The 17,076-nt window shown below is 48.3% G+C and overlaps 1 protein-coding gene across 2 annotated transcripts in view; it reads left to right on the forward strand.

Moving 5' to 3' along the window:
- The first annotated feature begins 639 nt into the window (after nt 1-639).
- Nucleotides 640-17,076, forward strand: part of BCOR (BCL6 corepressor) — a 337,930-nt gene continuing 321,493 nt past the window's right edge. For both annotated transcript variants that reach the window (XM_068269861.1, XM_068269862.1), the window contains exon 1: nt 640-686. The gene's annotated coding sequence lies outside the window, so the exon portion shown is untranslated. The remainder of the gene's footprint in view (nt 687-17,076) is intronic.

A 17,076-nucleotide genomic window follows, 5' to 3' on the forward strand; every position in this document is an offset into this window, starting at 1 on the left:
AAAAAGACCTTGAAGCTACAAGGTAGTTACAGTACTAAAGTTGATGGCTATTAACATTTCTTTTAAAATAAAACATTAAAAATGTGTTTGCATAAAATACATTTTTGGGCAAATATTTTGCAATCGATTCCCTTCTGTCATGCCACTGTCCTGGTTTTTGGATACTTTTTACCCCTTTTTTAAAGAGAACCCGAGTTGGATCCCATAAACATAATGCCAGGGAGGTTGAAGTCAATGGGGCTCACTGCAGATGTTAGATTCACACATTTTTGCAGTGAAATTTGGGGAACTTTCTTTCATAATGTTGGTCCATCACTTCTGACAGGCACTGGTTGCTCCTGAGATCTTGCTTTATACTAACCAGTGTCCATGACACCAAGTGCTGTCATAAATTGCCCATGTATACTGGCTGCATAGATTGCTAATGCTAAGGCCTTCATTTTCCCTGCAGCCAGCAGGATGTTGTTGACAGGAAAGTCGCTGGGAAAGCAAAGCACCCAGTCACTCCTGGTAATTATGCCTTACAGCCCCTGTGAAGATTTTCACTCATTCTCTCCTCTGTTGAATTACTAATCAGTAAGAATCGTCAGATAATATGAATTGACATTGGTATTTTTTTGTTTCCAGGCTGAATTGTTTGGTGCTGCATCTGTGGAATTCATTTCAGGCACATGAAATATTACTTGGTATGTATGAAATATCCTTAGGAAATATTTCTACTTTACTTGATTATTTGTTTAAATTGTGTTTCTTTGTGTAGTAGTAGTGAGCGTGCAACCGGTCTGGGCAGTTATGCCAATTACCAGATCTTCATTCCTATTTTTGGTCTCTTATTCAAAAAACAGTAAAGGCCCAGGCACACTCACGCATTGCTGTGCAATTCAGTCAGTGTGACGTACAGAAACATACGGCACCTGCATTTATACACCTCAGTTATATTGAATGGGACAGCACTGCGTTACACACATATGCATTCAGCATTTTTGTTGTCAGAACGGGGCAGCATGTCGCCTTCAGCGCTGGGTCCTGGTTTGAATCCCAGCCAGGGCACTATCTGCAAAGAGTTTGCATGTTCTCCTCGTGTCCCTGTGTTGTGGGTTCCCTCCGGGCACTCTGGTTTTCTCCCACATCCCAAAACCATACAGACTAGTTCATTAACTTCCCCCTTAAAGTGAATGTTTACCGTTTCCAAAAAGAAAAAGTCAGATACTCACCTAAGGAGAGGGAAGGCTCGGTCCTAATGAGCCTTCCCTCTCCTCTCCCGGTCCCGCGCAGGATCCCCCGTGGCAGTATTCGACCAGTTCGGTCAAATACTGCCACTTCCGCATGCCGAAGGGAGCTTTCGGAAGCCTTCGGGAGCACTCGGGCTCCCGAGGACGGGGCCGCTCCATACTACGCATGCGCGAGCGCCCTCTATGACGCGCTCGCGCGTACGTAGTATGGAGCGGCCCGTCTTCGGAAGCCCCTGTGGCGGCGGACGCGAACGGGGGAGCCAGCGCAGCACCGAGGGCATCGGGAGAGGAGAGGGAAGGCTTATTAGGACCGAGCCTTCCCTCTCCTTAGGTGAGTATCTGACTTTTTCTTTTTTGAAACGGTACCCATTGGCTTTAAATTGGCCTTGACACTATAATACTAAATAATGATTTTAAAAAAACAGTGCCTACTGATACTAATTGCTGAAATCAGCTGTAGGCCAGGCTTTCTTAACCAGGGTTCTCTTGGGTTCCCGTTCTTCCAGTACTGTAAAAGGAAGCACTAAATTGGGGGTCAGAATAAGAATGAGCACATTAATAAAAAGCATTAGGATAAGGAGACCGTATAATGAGTAGCAGTGTAATAGGGGGTAATTAAATAAACAGCCTCACCTACTTTGAAAGACCTTGGCCTCGATTCATCAAGACTTATCGAATTGGTTAACTACAGTTTGGTAAAATACCGAATTTGTTAAGTTGATTTCAGGATTCATCAAATGTATCTACAGCTGTTAGCGAGCATTCGGTAATCATTCAGTAATAATGCGATAAAACGGAAGAAAGTACAATTCATGAAAATGAAAGTGGGCGTGGTTTAGCGTTACATTTAGGATTAATTATCTCCTTCACTGCTCTGTCGTTATTCCTGTCAGATCATTGCTGACAGAGAAGATGGAGCCATTTGAAGTGGTTACGTATCAGCTGAGATTTGCAAGAGAATAGATTTATTTGCTATAACAGGACATCGGCATTTTTCTCTTGAATCATCCTGTAAGAGAACACAGGCAGTGCCAGGGTTTACTAAATTGCTAGCTGCACTATATTTTTTTTAGAAAAGGCTCCTATCAAGCCGCAGCTGGCGAAATTGTGGGATTGTCCCAAGCCACTTCCAGAATTCTGGTCCAGGAGTTAAGCCCTATTCAGAATGTTGCTACGTAGTGTTCAAAGGACTGCCTTTTACCCACAATTCCATGGGAATCTTGTGGCCTTGTGTTAAATTACGGCTGTAAAATAGAAATCGACACGTTACCGAATGGTTACCCGAATTGTTATCGAATTCACACCGAATGCGAAAAAACCTTGATGAATACAACTAGAAATCCATAAACTTCGAATTCGGTAATTTAACAAACTGGAAAAAGTTATCTCAAAGACAATGATGAATCGAGGCCTTTGTCTCCTGCAAAATAAATGCAGGGGTTCAGCGAGATCAAAAAATAGTTTGCAGGGGTTCCTTGAGATCCAAAAGTTATTTGAAGGGTTCCTGCAGCGTAAAAAGGTTGAGAACCATTGCTGTAGACACACTCTGAGCCTATTCTGAGCACTTTTCTAACCATCAGTGCTTTCTGAGCATTTTTTTTTTTAAACGCTCCCATTGACATTAAAATGAAGGTAAAATTGCAATTGAAAAATCGCGATCGTGGCAATTTTACTGCGATTTTACCATGATTTTAATGCAAGTCAATGGTAGCTTTTTTTAAACAACGCTCAGAAAGCACCGATGGTCATAAAAGTGTGTGTCTACAGCCTTACAACATGTAAGTGTGCCTTTTCCTACTATAAAGGCCACACCAACAGGAGATTTTCAGAGTCTCTTCGCATAGGTCCTCTTTGGAAAATAATGTAGGAAAGTCTCCACATAAAATGGATGGTTCAAACTACAATGGATCGCAAAAGCTGATGGTCAACGCTTCCTTTGTTATTAATAACATCTGTATGCACTGTCAGTGTGGAGCGGAACTGTTTAATCTGTTCCAGTAAACACAATGTAAAAATCTGACCTGCACGTTTTTACTGAAGGGCAGATGCAATCCTCACAGAAGTCTTTGAAACACATCTCCTCTGAACTCCGAGAGGACACAAAACTCACATATGAACACAACTTTTAATTCAAAAACTGCATGCAAACAACATTTCATTCACAATAAGGCCCCGTTCACACTTGCGGTTTACTAAAAACCGCACCGGATGTCCGGACCGCACCGGAGCCGGATCGGACCTGATCGGTCCGGATCCGGTCCGTTTGCATCCGTTTTCCGTGCGGTATGAACACGGTTGCGGTCCGGATCCGGATTCTTAAAGAGATAACAACCTGTATAAATACCTGGGGTTCTGGGAGGTCAGCAGAAGCTCTGGGGTCATTGTTGGAGACAGCTGGACGTGTGGAGACCATCCTTGGATACAGAGACAGCAGTTGGGACCATGGATCCAGTCATTTTTTACTCTTATTACCTGGGAATTCTCTCCTTCCTGTTGTTTACCTACTACTATGTGGGGAGAAGGCGTGCTCCTCGCAGGAGATGGTGGGTGCACCCTCTACTAGCCAGGAGGCAGAGGAAGGGAGAGTTCCAGGCCCTCTACCGGGACCTCAGACGACACCCACAGAAGTTCTACAGCTACACTCGGATGTCTATTCCCTTGTAAGTATAGGCCTAAATACACCAACCCCCACCATCCCTAAACACCCCACCCTCACCCCCACAACACCTCATCCCTGTATACCTAGCTAAACACACCACCCTGACCCCCACACCCCTGTATACCTAGCTATACACTACACCCCCACCCTCCACAACACTCCCAAACCTCTGTAAACACACCTCCCCCATCCTCCACCCAACACCTTGTCCCACAACATACTTTACAGCTTCTTCCTTTCCATCTCCTGACAGGTTTGATACCCTTTTGGAGATGGTGAAGGATGACCTAAGGAAGAAGGATACCACGTTCAGGAGAGCAGTCACACCACAAGAACAACTACTCATCACACTGAGGTATGTAAAAACAAATTTTTTTTATTGAAAAAACAACAACTTTCCAACATGGAAACATTCTTCCAACATGGAAGACAAAACTTAAATAACATATCTATGGTATAGCCCGGTCAGTGTTGAGGAACACCAACTTTGTGCGGGAAGAGTTGCAGGGCATAGCTGCCCAAGTGTCTTTCGGGGACACCAGTCCCTAAAATTAAAGTGCTTCTAAAACCTAACCACTGGCACAGGACCCTCTGAGCCATGGATGAAGGGCACAGGTCAGTGAAAAGGCTAGCCCTCTCACCGACCAGTCAAGGTGTCCTTCACCCATGGTTCCAAGGGTCTTGTGCAAGTGGTTAGGAACAAGAACAAAGTGAGGAGCAAGAGGAACCGATGGCAGAGGTGCAGGACTACAGGTGCAGTGCAACAGGCACAAGGTTGTGACCCAGGTAGTGTCTTTCGGGGACACCAGGCCCTAAAATTGAAGTGCTTTCAAAAACCTAACCACTGGCACAGGACCCTCTGAGCCATGGATGAAGGGCACAGGTCAGTGAAAAGGCTAGCCCTCTCACCGACCAGTCAAGGTGTCCTTCACCCATGGTTCCAAGGGTCTTGTGCAAGTGGTTAGGAACAAGAACAAAGTGAGGAGCAAGAGGAACCGATGGCAGAGGTGCAGGACTACAGGTGCAGTGCAACAGGCACAAGGTTGTGACCCAGGTAGTGTCTTTCGGGGACACCAGACCCTAAAATTGAAGTGCTTTCAAAAACCTAACCACTGGCACAGGACCCTCTGAGCCATGGATGAAGGGCACAGGTCAGTGAAAAGGCTAGCCCTCTCACCGACCAGTCAAGGTGTCCTTCACCCATGGTTCCAAGGGTCTTGTGCAAGTGGTTAGGAACAAGAACAAAGTGAGGAGCAAGAGGAACCGATGGCAGAGGTGCAGGACTACAGGTGCAGTGCAACAGGCACAAGGTTGTGACCCAGGTAGTGTCTTTCGGGGACACCAGGCCCTAAAATTGAAGTGCTTTCAAAAACCTAACCACTGGCACAGGACCCTCTGAGCCATGGATGAAGGGCACAGGTCAGTGAAAAGGCTAGCCCTCTCACCGACCAGTCAAGGTGTCCTTCACCCATGGTTCCAGGGGTCTTGTGCAAGTGGTTAGGAACAAGAACAAAGTGAGGAGCAAGAGGAACCGATGGCAGAGGTGCAGGACTACAGGTGCAGTGCAACAGGCACAAGGTTGTGACCCAGGTAGTGTCTTTCGGGGACACTAGGCCCTAAAGTTCAAGTCCAGCAAAAACAAAAGTTCCCTGACATGGTCATCTGAACACCTCTGAACCTTGGTTGAAGGAGACGGGGCAGGGAAAAGGTTGGGCTGAAAAGCCCTGGGATGGTATCCTTCCTCCGAGGATCGGAGGTATTCAGAGGAGCATGTCCAGGAACAATATGACTGTTTTTTTCAAATTGGATCGGCACCACTACTAGAAAAGGTGGAAGTTGCTGCCTGGAAATCTGGACTCTCTTGGGTGCTGGTCGTGAATGAGCTGGACCCTGACAGCGGTGGCCCATATTGACTGCCTCTGTAGCCGGTGTACATCTGTGATGAAGATTGCCAGGGGGGCACCGCTGTAGGTTGTGGGGGTCTAAAAATTGGTGGTTGCAACAATGGCGTGTCCATGTGTTGTTTGATCGCGTCCAGCAAAGTGGAATGGCACGCCATCATGTTTTGGGAAGGCACCTTTTCCAAATATGGTAGTAGAGACATCACAGTGTGAAAACACGGGTGTGCCTGCAATTTCAGCAGTTCCTTGCTTTGTTGATGCATTTGCTGCATCATGTTCTGCAGCTGGCCCACCGACTGATGATGCTGCGCACGCAGTTGGTCGATTTCTCCTCTGTGCATCTCATGCATCATTTTAAGCTCGTCCCTGTAGTGCCCATGTACAGCTTCGAGCTCACATTGCAGTGAAGTGATGTGGGACTTGTACTGCTCCATGATATGGCCCCTGTCCTCATCTTGCAACTGCCGGGTTATGAGAGTTTGATGGCTCTGCAGAATACCGAGAAGTCCGGAGACAGCCCCGGACATCTCGGACTCTGTCTCTCTCCTTGTTGGGGGGAGGGTACCTCGACGCCTCACTGGTGGGGTGGTCCTCACTGGTGGGGTGGCAGCATCTTCCCGTCCTCTGGCCTGCGTCGGGGTTGTCCTGTGCGCTTGTTGTGCTGCAGTCTCTCTGTGCTCTCTTTGTTCTTGGTCCCCTGGAGCTTCCATACCGGTCGATTGTGGAGGTGCAGCTTCTGCCACACTCGGTCCTGCAACCTCAACATCCAAGCTCTCTTCTCCCAAGTCATCCTCAGAGCAGAGAGCTTGGATAGCGAAGGACTCCCTCCTCCTTCTCCTCTCCTCGGGGCAATATGTGACATCGGCGACCTCATCATCCAACACGCTCTTCTCACTGCTGAAGCGTGCCTCCTGGGTCGGTTCCTCTTGCTCCAAATTGTCTTCAGTCCTGTAGATAAAAACAATATTTATTGGTGTGCCAAACAGCATGTGGCGTCAATTCACAGAGCTAGCAAACACTAATCAAACACTTTATCAACCGTTTCTACCAAACGTTTGATAAAGCTTTTGAGAAAAGTTCGCTAAAGCCATGGGAATTGAGGCCAGTTCAATACATGGCCGAAGTCATGGTAGTTGTCTGCTAAAATCAGTTCTCAGTTCCTGCCCACAGTAGTGGTACTTACAGTCTAGGTTCCAAGCTTGCATTTATGAAAGATAATTGCTTGGCAAATTGGTAGTCTTTTTGTCGCTTTCCCCCGCCACTGCCACTTCGTTCGGCAAGTTTTTTCTTCCGTAGAAATTTTACGTATGCATCACATATATTGCGCCACCTTGTCTTGAACCTTTCTCCTGTAACGACATGAAAAATTGATTTTGATTATTTCTCTTGTAGGTACATGGCAACTGGACAAACATATACATCGCTACATGTGACATTTCGTATTGGGAAGAGCACGGTGGCAGGCATCGTCTTGAGGACATCGAGGATCCTTTGGGCGCGACTGAGGGCCAGATACATGCCAGTGCCAGACACCAAGAAATGGGAGGAGATCGCCCAGGGCTTCTGGACCGAGTGCAAGTTTCCTAATTGTGTTGGCGCACTGGATGGGAAACACATCCGGATTCAGAAACCCGTTGGGAGTGGCAGCCATTATTTCAACTATAAAAAATACTTTAGCATTGTTCTGATGGCAGTGGCAGATGCGGACTACAAGTTTGTGTACGTGGACGTGGGGTCGTACGGTAGTTCCAATGATTCTGGAATTTTCCAGCGTACGACCCTTTGCCGGCTGATGGAGGAAGGCAGACTGCGTCTCCCCCGTGACAGACCCTGGCCTGGGACAAGGGCACCGGCCTACCCCTATGTGTTTGTGGGGGACGAGGCCTTCGCCCTGTCCGACCATGTAATGCGTCCGTACCCAGACAGGGGACTTGATGCCAGCCAGCTACACTTCAATGCTCGGTTGAGCCGTGCAAGGAGAATGGTGGAGTGCACATTTGGGATCCTGGTGTCAAAGTGGAGGGTGTTCCACACGCCCATGCTGCTGAAACCGGCAAACGCAGTTGTCGTGGTGAAGGCAGCATGCATCCTCCACAACTTTGTGCGGCAGGAGGAAAGAGAGACTCCGGAACCCCCGAATGTGCTTCCACTAATGCCCCTGCGGAGGTATGCAACCAGGCCAAGGGTAGTGTCACTGCGGAACAGGGACCGACTGAGACTTTATTTTAACACACCACCAGGACGAGGGTGAATGTTTGGTTTTTAATATGTTTTTTTGAAATGTGTTTATTTTGTAGTTTCAAGTTTTTAAGTGATTAAATGTGTTAATTTTTTACAATCGATGTTTAATAATTGGTCATTGTGTATGTTTTATGTGCACAGGTGGGGTACATCGCAGGTGGGTGGGATACATCACAGGTGGGGTACATCGCAGGTGGGTGGGATACATCACAGGTGGGGTACAGGTGGGTGGGATACATCACAGGTGGGGTACAGGTGGGTGTGATACATCACAGGTGGGTGGGATACATCACAGGTGGGGTACAGGTGGGTGGGATACATCACAGGTGGGTGGGATACATCACAGGTGGGGTACAGGTGGGTGGGATACATCACAGGTGGGTGGGATACATCACAGGTGGGGTACAGGTGGGTGGGATACATCACAGGTGGGTGGGATACATCACAGGTGGGGTACAGGTGGGTGGGATACATCACAGGTGGGTGGGATACATCACAGGTGGGGTACAGGTGGGTGGGATACATCACAGGTGGGTGGGATACATCACAGGTGGGTGGGATACATCACAGGTGGGTGGGATACATCACAGGTGGGTTGGATACATCACAGGTGGGTGGGATACATCACAGGTGGGGTACAGGTGGGTGGGATACATCACAGGTGGGGGGGATACATCACAGGTGGGGTACAGGTGGGTGGGATACATCACAGGTGGGTGGGATACATCACAGGTGGGTGGGATACATCACAGGTGGGTGGGATACATCACAGGTGGGGTACAGGTGGGTGGGATACATCACAGGTGGGGGGGATACATCACAGGTGGGGTACAGGTGGGTGGGATACATCACAGGTGGGTGGGATACATCACAGGTGGGTGGGATACATCACAGGTGGGGTACAGGTGGGTGGGATACATCACAGGTGGGGTACAGGTGGGTGGGATACATCACAGGTGGGGTACAGGTGGGTGGGGAACAGGTGGGTGGGCCACGGGTGGATGGGCAACACGTGGGTGACACAAATCCATAGCAAAAGTGGAATACATCACAAGCTAACCACAAGCCCCCCCAAAAACTTCTAGTCAACATACCCTCTGTGGCTTGCTGTTTCTTGCTCAAGTGCTCAAAGTCCTCCACATACAGCTTGGCAATTTTTTTCCACAGGCCTCTGCATTTTTTGATGTTGCTGTGGTCCGCATCCCCCTTGTCCCACAGGGCTGGTACCTGCTGCACCTGTAGGATGAGGTCTTCTGCTGTGTAGGGCCTCACCCCCTCGTTATCAGATCCATCATGCAACATGTTGCTGCCAAAGAGCTCCAGTATGAAGTCACTGCTGCTCCACTCTGTGAACGCTGGGCCCATGTGGTCCCCATCCAAAATGGCCACCATGCCATAGAGAAAGCATAGGAAGTGGGGTAGAACGTCCGGTTTTTATAGCCAGTGTGTTGTGCGCTCTCCGGTTCTCATTGGTTTCTATTGGCCGGATGCAACAGTCCGGCTCCGGTCCGGATACGTCAGCCGGAGGAGCCGGACCAAAAAATAGCGCATGTTGGAACGGTCCGGCTCCGGTCCGGAAGAAACGGACGCATGTGAACGGTCGCATAGACTTTCATTGCTATGCCGTGCGTCCGTTTCGTCCGGTCCGCATGCGGTCTGGCTCCGGCACGTCGATTCCGGATAGCAACCGCTAATGTGAACCGGGCCTAAGTGTAAAGCCTGCCTCAGTGCAGTGTAATAGCCGCAGCAGGTCTGCTCTACCTCCTGCTTACCCAGCTCACGATCATGTGACATGCATGGGGAGCTGAAGGATGGCAGCGTACAGCATGTAACTGCATAAAACCACTTCTTCACAAAAGGGTTAAAGTTAACAGAAAACGGACCAATTAAACCACTAAGGATCCTCTTTGAAATAAACGAAAGTCCCATACCCACAGCGCGATATTAGCAGTGATTTTTACCTGACATTGGGCAACATCTTTTAACAAAAGCATGTTAAACGATGCTGTCCCCCTGCGAAAATCGCGCGTCGTTATGCGACGGTCACGGCGGATCAGCTCTTTAAGATCCTCGATGACTCGCTTACTTCCCGTTCCTGCCTGTCGTGTAATGGCACATGATGTCGTCAGCAGGAAGAGTCGTCACTTAACCACCGTCATCAAGGGGATGTCGCTGGACCCGTCGCGCGGTGAGTATTTAGCTTACTTTGCTGTAGTTACTTAACCAGCTGCCAGTTAATATGACATGCTTTGGCTGACTCTTTCTGGGTCAGAGGAAATTTGTATGTTTTTTTTCTCATTACCAGTAAATTGGTCTGGACCTTTGGGGATCCTCAGGAGGAAATGCAAACATGTGGACATCGTTCTTCCGGTTTTTGCAGCAAAAACAGACTGAATGGGCGATGGCTCCTCCGTCAAGACGATAGATCACAACACAGAGGAAGCATATGAAAATATTTAGAATGTGGGTGATGCTAGATTTAAATGGAATGTCAGGCAAATGAAGGGATATCAAGCTCTACTTACCCGAGACTTCCTCCAGCCCCTTGCAGCCGACATCCCACGCCGCAGCTCCGCTTTCAGCCACCTGCGCAGTACAATCCGGACAATGTGAACTTGATTGACAGTGGTGATCGGGCAGGCCGCAGTAGAGGACGACCTCGCGAGGTCGGCCTCTGCACCAGCGGGGTCCCCGGGCCGGCGGCTGAGAGTAGAGCTGTGGAGTGAATCATGTCAGCTGCAAGGGGCTGGAGGAAGCCCTGAGTAAGTAGAGCTTGATTACCCTCCATTTGCCTGACATTTCTTTTAGGGCTGGAACCCACAAGAGCGTTTTTTGAGCATTTTGGCAGCGCTGCGATACGCTAGCACTTTGCCAAAACGCTCAGCTGATGTTAATGGATGGGGCAACTTCCACAGGAGCGTTTGCGTTTCCCAGAAACGCAAACGCAGGACCTGCAGCATTTTGGGAGCGTTAGCGCTTCAATGTAATGTATTGAAACGCTAGCAGAAACGCTCAGCAAAACCTAAACTGAGCGGTTTTGCTAGCGTTTTGCGGTTCAGCACACTGTAACAAAATTAAAAATAATTCACAGGACCAATCAGGATAAAAACGCGAAACGCAAAACGCTACACAACCGCTGAGCAAAAAAATACACTGTTGCAAAACGCGACCGAAAACGCGCATGAATCCGCTTGCAAACCGCTCAGACAAAACGCTAGCGGTTGCATTTTGCTTTTGCGGATTTCAGTGGGTTCCAGGCCTTAAACAGTTTCTTTTCAGTAAGCCTTTTTGTGTGAATACATGAGGGGTCTTCAACAGACCCCTTCACTTATTCACCTGGGTGGGAGTGGCTGTTTAGTAGGTGTCAGAAGATGGCATCACCTCCTCATCGGGGCTGAGGGCTCCCAACATTAGAACAAAGGTGCTTTGGGGTGTGGAGAGAGAAATTTAGGGTTTGCTGTCCTCCTGTCATGCCTGCATCTCTACAGGGGTGGGGGCTGTGCTTTTTTAACATTGAAAAAAAATAGGACTGGTAAGTAGATATAATTATGACATTTACATAAGCTTGAAATTCTTTCACAGTCCTTTACAAAGCATAGGGCTATTGACTTTCAGTCAGTGACGCCATTGCCTGGGAATATCAGCCTATAGCAACAGCGGCCAAACAGTTAATACATGTGTGACGAGACATTACAGGTCTACCTGTGGGCACACTCGTCGGCATCATTTAATAATGGTGAGACTACAAATTGCTATACATCGTAGCGGATTGCTGCTCACTGCAATTGTAATAAATCAGCCTTATGGTGCTATTAGCAACCACATAATCAGGCTAGGTTCACAGAAGAACGTTGCAGAGCTGCGTTATGATTTTATAACCCAGCTCACTGCTCTTCAATGAAAAGTGTATGCGACGTACACAGTGTGACTTTAGTGTTGCATTGTAACGTGTATCATTATGGTAACGCACTGCAGTAGTGCATTACTTGTACACGCACATGTTACCGGGTACAGGAAAGCATACTTTTCATTGCCTGTATGCTTTACTGTACCTACTTAATGTGATGGTAATGAAGCGTTAATGTGCGTCAAGCACTTTTTTGTTGCGTTGCAACTTTACAACGCAATGTCCTATTGCGAACCTAGCCTCAAGGAAAACATTTATACTAAAAACACTCTGTGGTGCTATTAAAAGTTTTGCAGATATGTGTTTAAAGTGAACCATAACTAAAAAAATGAAAAGCAGGCGCAGTGGAACGCCGACCGATTAGTTGGCAGAAACGAAACAACTGCGGCGGGGGACCGGAGGATCAGTTCAGCACGCTGCGGGCACAGGACAGCTGCGGAGGGGCTGGTCAAAGCCCCAGGTAAATGAAACTCTTTTTTTCAGTTAACCTCCCTGGCGGTAAGCCCGAGCTGAGCTCGGGCTAAGCCGCCGCAGAGGATTTCTCAGGCCCCGGTGGGCCGATTTGCACAATTTTTTTTGTTACACGCAGCTAGCAATTTGCTAGCTGCGTGAACTACACGATTGCTGCCGCTCCGCGCCGATTCACCGCTACCTACCGCGCCGCCCCTTCCCCAGACATTTTGCGCAGCCTGGCTAATCACCGCCAAGCAGCGCTAAGAGGTGGATTGGGACTCCCGTTGTACTACTAACGTGTAAAAATGTGTTAATGTTCCTGCACTAGCGGGAATGCGTAAAAATGTACGCAATGCGGCCCCCGACCTCCGAGGTCGGCAAAAACGAAACTAGCTGCCAGCGGGGGACTGGAGCAGCAATGAGTGACTATGAGTGCACAGGATGGCTGCATGGGGCTGGTAGAAGCCCCAGGTAAGTGAAACTCTTTTTTTTTTTTTTTTTGCCTGGCCCTTCCCTTTAAGGTTCACTTTAAAAAGACAAAACACAACAGTAAGTTCTTTTCTACAGCATAAAGGTGGCCACACACCATACAATTATTTGAATATCTGTTCAATTCAAGAATAGCAATCAATTTTTCTGATTGATTGTAACAATTCAAAAATCTAATCAATGTACCACACACAAATGTTAATTTTTTTCCCCAATAATGAATAAAATAATTGAAAGCTCAGAAACATTGATTGAAACTGTACATCTAGTAAGAATCCATCACACACCATACAATTCTAGATTAAGTTAGTCTGAAATGTCCAACATGTCCAATCTCTAAAAAATGAAAAAACAAACGGGAAATTCAATTGGATTTATCGATCGAAAAACAAAGAAAAGCTCTCGATTTTTAGGTACAACTGATCGAAATGATCGAATTGGTGAAATGGTGGATCTTTTAATTGTGTGTGGCCACCTTAAGGCTTAGGGGTTGATTCACTAAACTGTGCTAACTCATAGCACGGCCATGCTAGCGTTTTGCGCGCGTTAACACGCTTAACGGTTTTCACACGAAAATGCGAATTTATGCCGCGCTAACACAATTTAGTCACGCGCAAATGCAAATTTTCGCATGGAAACGCAGCATAAATTCGCATTTGTGTGCGAAAACCGTTAAGCGTGTTAAACGCTAGCGCGGCCGTGCTATGAGTTAGTATGGTTTTGTGAATCAACCCCTATTAGGCCTGAAAGATAAATCGAATTTAAATCAAAATTGTGATCACCAAGCTCACAATTTCTGAATCGTCAAAGTGGCAATTTCTGCAATGACTATTTCCACATGGGGAAGTTTGAAGAAGCGGTTTCAAACTTCCTCCAAGTCCTGCCACGTGCGGCCCGCAGCATCGGTAGTGTTGGAAATACCTTCTGACAGAATTCGAACGCTTTCTGTCCTCTCTCGCCGTCTCTTGACTCTGCCGTCACATGACATACAGGAAGTATGCCATGCATTAGAGCATGCAGGAGGCGAAGTAGATAGACGGGCATCGCTGGACTCGTGCTGGAAGGTACCGTATTTTTCGCCGTATAAGGCGCACTTTTTCTCCCCCAAAAATTGGGAGAAAAAGTCCCTGCGTCTTATACGGCAAAGGCAGGGAATCCCCAACTTAATAACGCCCGCCGTTCCGAACCGCCGACCCGCCGCCATGTTGGGGATTCCCTGCCTGCTATCCCCATGCCTGCCCGAGTCTCCTGGCCCCCCCGGATGGAGTGTTAATAGCAGCGGCAACTTACCTTTGGCAGGCTCCTGTGCTGATCCTATATCATCGCGCTGCCCCCCCGCTAGCCTCCTCTGCCTCCCCCCTCTGTATCTGGCCCCCCCGGGTGAATGAATAAGTATCGGCAGCTTACCTCCGCAGTGCGCCCGCGATGACTGCAGACGTCCGTCTTCCAGGCACTTCTCGCTCTAGTGTCCGGCTTTGAACTGCGCGTCATCAGTTCAAGCCGGCCACTAGAGCGAGAAGTGCCTGGAAGCCAAACGTCTGCAGTCATCACGGGCGCACTGCGGAGGTAAGCTGCCGATACTTATTTATTCACCCGGGGGGGCCAGATACAGAGGGGGGAGGCAGAGGAGGCTAGCGGGGGGGCAGCGCGATGATATAGGATCAGCGCAGGAGCCTGCCAAAGGTAAGTTGCCGCCGCTACTGACACTCCATCCGGGGGGGCCAGGAGACGCAGGTGGGAGGGAGGAAGGCTGGGGGGGGGGGTAGAGGACATATGGGGGGCACTGGAGGACATATGGGGGGCACTGGAGGACGTATAGGGGGGCACTGGAGGACGTATGGGGGGCACTGGAGGACGTATGGGGGGCACTGGAGGACATATAGGGGCACAGGAGGACACGTGGGGGGCACAGAAGGACACGTGGGGGGGCACATGAGGACACAGGACACATGGGGGGCACATAAGGACACATGGGGGGCACATTAGGACACACAGGAGGACACATGGGAGGTACAGAAGGACACATGGGAGGCACAGGAGGACACATGGGGGGCACAGAAGGACACGTGGGGGGCACAGAAGGACACGTGGGGGGGTACATGAGGACACAGGACACATGGGGGCACAGAAGGACACATGGGGGGCACATTAGGACACACAGGAGGACACATGGGAGGTACAGAAGGACACATGGGAGGCACAGGAGGACACATGGGGGGCACAGAAGGACACGTGGGGGGCACAGAAGGACACGTGGGGGGGTACATGAGGACACAGGACACATGGGGGCACAGAAGGACACATGGGGGGCACATTAGGACACACAGGAGGACACATGGGAGGTACAGAAGGACACATGGGGGCACAGGAGGACACATGGGGGCACAGGAGGACACATGAGGATATGGGGGGCACAGGAGCACACATGAGGACACACAAGGATATGTACAAGACGCTCCTGGAATATGGACGCACCAGGTTTAGTATTTTTTTTTTCCTGGTTTTTGCCCTCTAAACCTGGGTGCGTCTTATATTCCGGAGCGTCTTATACGGCGCAAAATACGGGTATGTCCAGCACTGCCGCAGCTTGGGGGACAGGGGACACAGAGAGACCCAGAGGGTGCACAAAGAGAGGAGGAGGACAGAGAAACAAAGCTTGATTTGAAGGATATTGTGAATCAAATCGAAATCGTGATTTCAGACAGAAATCGCTCAATTCAATTTTTTCCTAAAATCGTTCAGGCCTAACCCCTGTGTTTCGACTTGAGTGCTGTGTCCGTTTCCAAAACAGACGCGGTACCTGTGCTGATACAAAATATCTTTCAAATCCCTCTGCCGTGCCAATGCACGGCTATGGGACTTTGGATGCAATGTCTAAAAAAAAGCTGCAGGCACTATTTCTCCCCCTGCACACGAATCGGAAATAGCCTATTGATTTCTATAGACTGCAATTCCACTTCCGAATCTGCGTGTGAGGAAATGCTGCAAATCAGCTTCAGTGAAAGCAAAGCCTAACTGGGGCTTATTTCTAGGGTGGCGATAAGTTAAAAGAAAAGTTCTGCGGAATCCATGACATCATGGCATTTTCTAGAGATCAGCTGATCAACATATTTCTAGCAGCTGATGAACGCTTTTATAAATGTTCAACTATTCCCAACGATTACCACTCTTGTTGACAGTTATCAGTAACAAGTGACAATTGCCGTATTTCTAAATTAGTGATCAGTTGATTGCCTCTTTATAGATTGACAAATAGTATTTGCCAGTTTTAAAGTGGAAAACACCTGTTTACTTCAGTGAATCTGCATTTAGGATGGAGTTATTGTTTTCACTCACCACTTACTGCCGATCGCCATTTTTGCGTTCTGCAGCTGCCATTAAGGATGATTTGAAGCAATCAGATTTTTCAAAACTGCAGAACAGAGAGGCGGCAACCTGTAATTATCACTTCTTTACAAGGACTTAATGACAAGAGTGCTTTGTTATAGAAAATGGGGATTGATCTAATCCCCGCAAAGCTTCTGCCATCTCAGGCCGGTTTCACATCAGCAACCTGCGTTTTGGTTGCGGTGCGATCGGATAATCGCATCGCACCACAAAACTTAAAATAGGCTTTGGAGATTACTGTGGCAATGCGCGCTAATCTCACCTCTGACTGCAAGCCAAACTATAAGTGACACTTTCTAGCACTCACTTCCTGTGGCCGAAATAGGAATTGCACGGAAGTATATTGAAGAAATACGCTTCCGCACATGTGCACCGCAATGTGAAACGTGAAAAATGTTAAAATATGTGCGTGCTCATTGACTTACATGACTTCAGTCAATGCACATCACCGCAAATGTTGCCTGCATATGCGATGTTGCTTTCACGTCATGCAATGGTTTCCGTGCATTGCGTCCGTTATGAAATGTCCCATAGACTTTCATTGCTTTAGCATTACCCTGCGATAAAAATAAGTAACACAACGCAATGAAAATGCGCTAGTGCAAAAGGGGCCTCAAGCTTCATACACATTTCATATTTTCCTCATTCGTAATTGTTTCAGCTGCAAATCCAGAATGTGTACACATATCCCCAGTATTGCCCAACCACTACTGTTGTCTTCCTGCAATTTGATGCTACTTGCTCATCCCCCTCGTCTCTCCATAGAACATAACACTCTGCTCTTCCCTATGCAGGGCAGTGTGTATG

This window comes from Hyperolius riggenbachi, chromosome 2 (assembly GCF_040937935.1).
Source record: "Hyperolius riggenbachi isolate aHypRig1 chromosome 2, aHypRig1.pri, whole genome shotgun sequence".
Lineage (NCBI taxonomy): Eukaryota > Metazoa > Chordata > Amphibia > Anura > Hyperoliidae > Hyperolius > Hyperolius riggenbachi.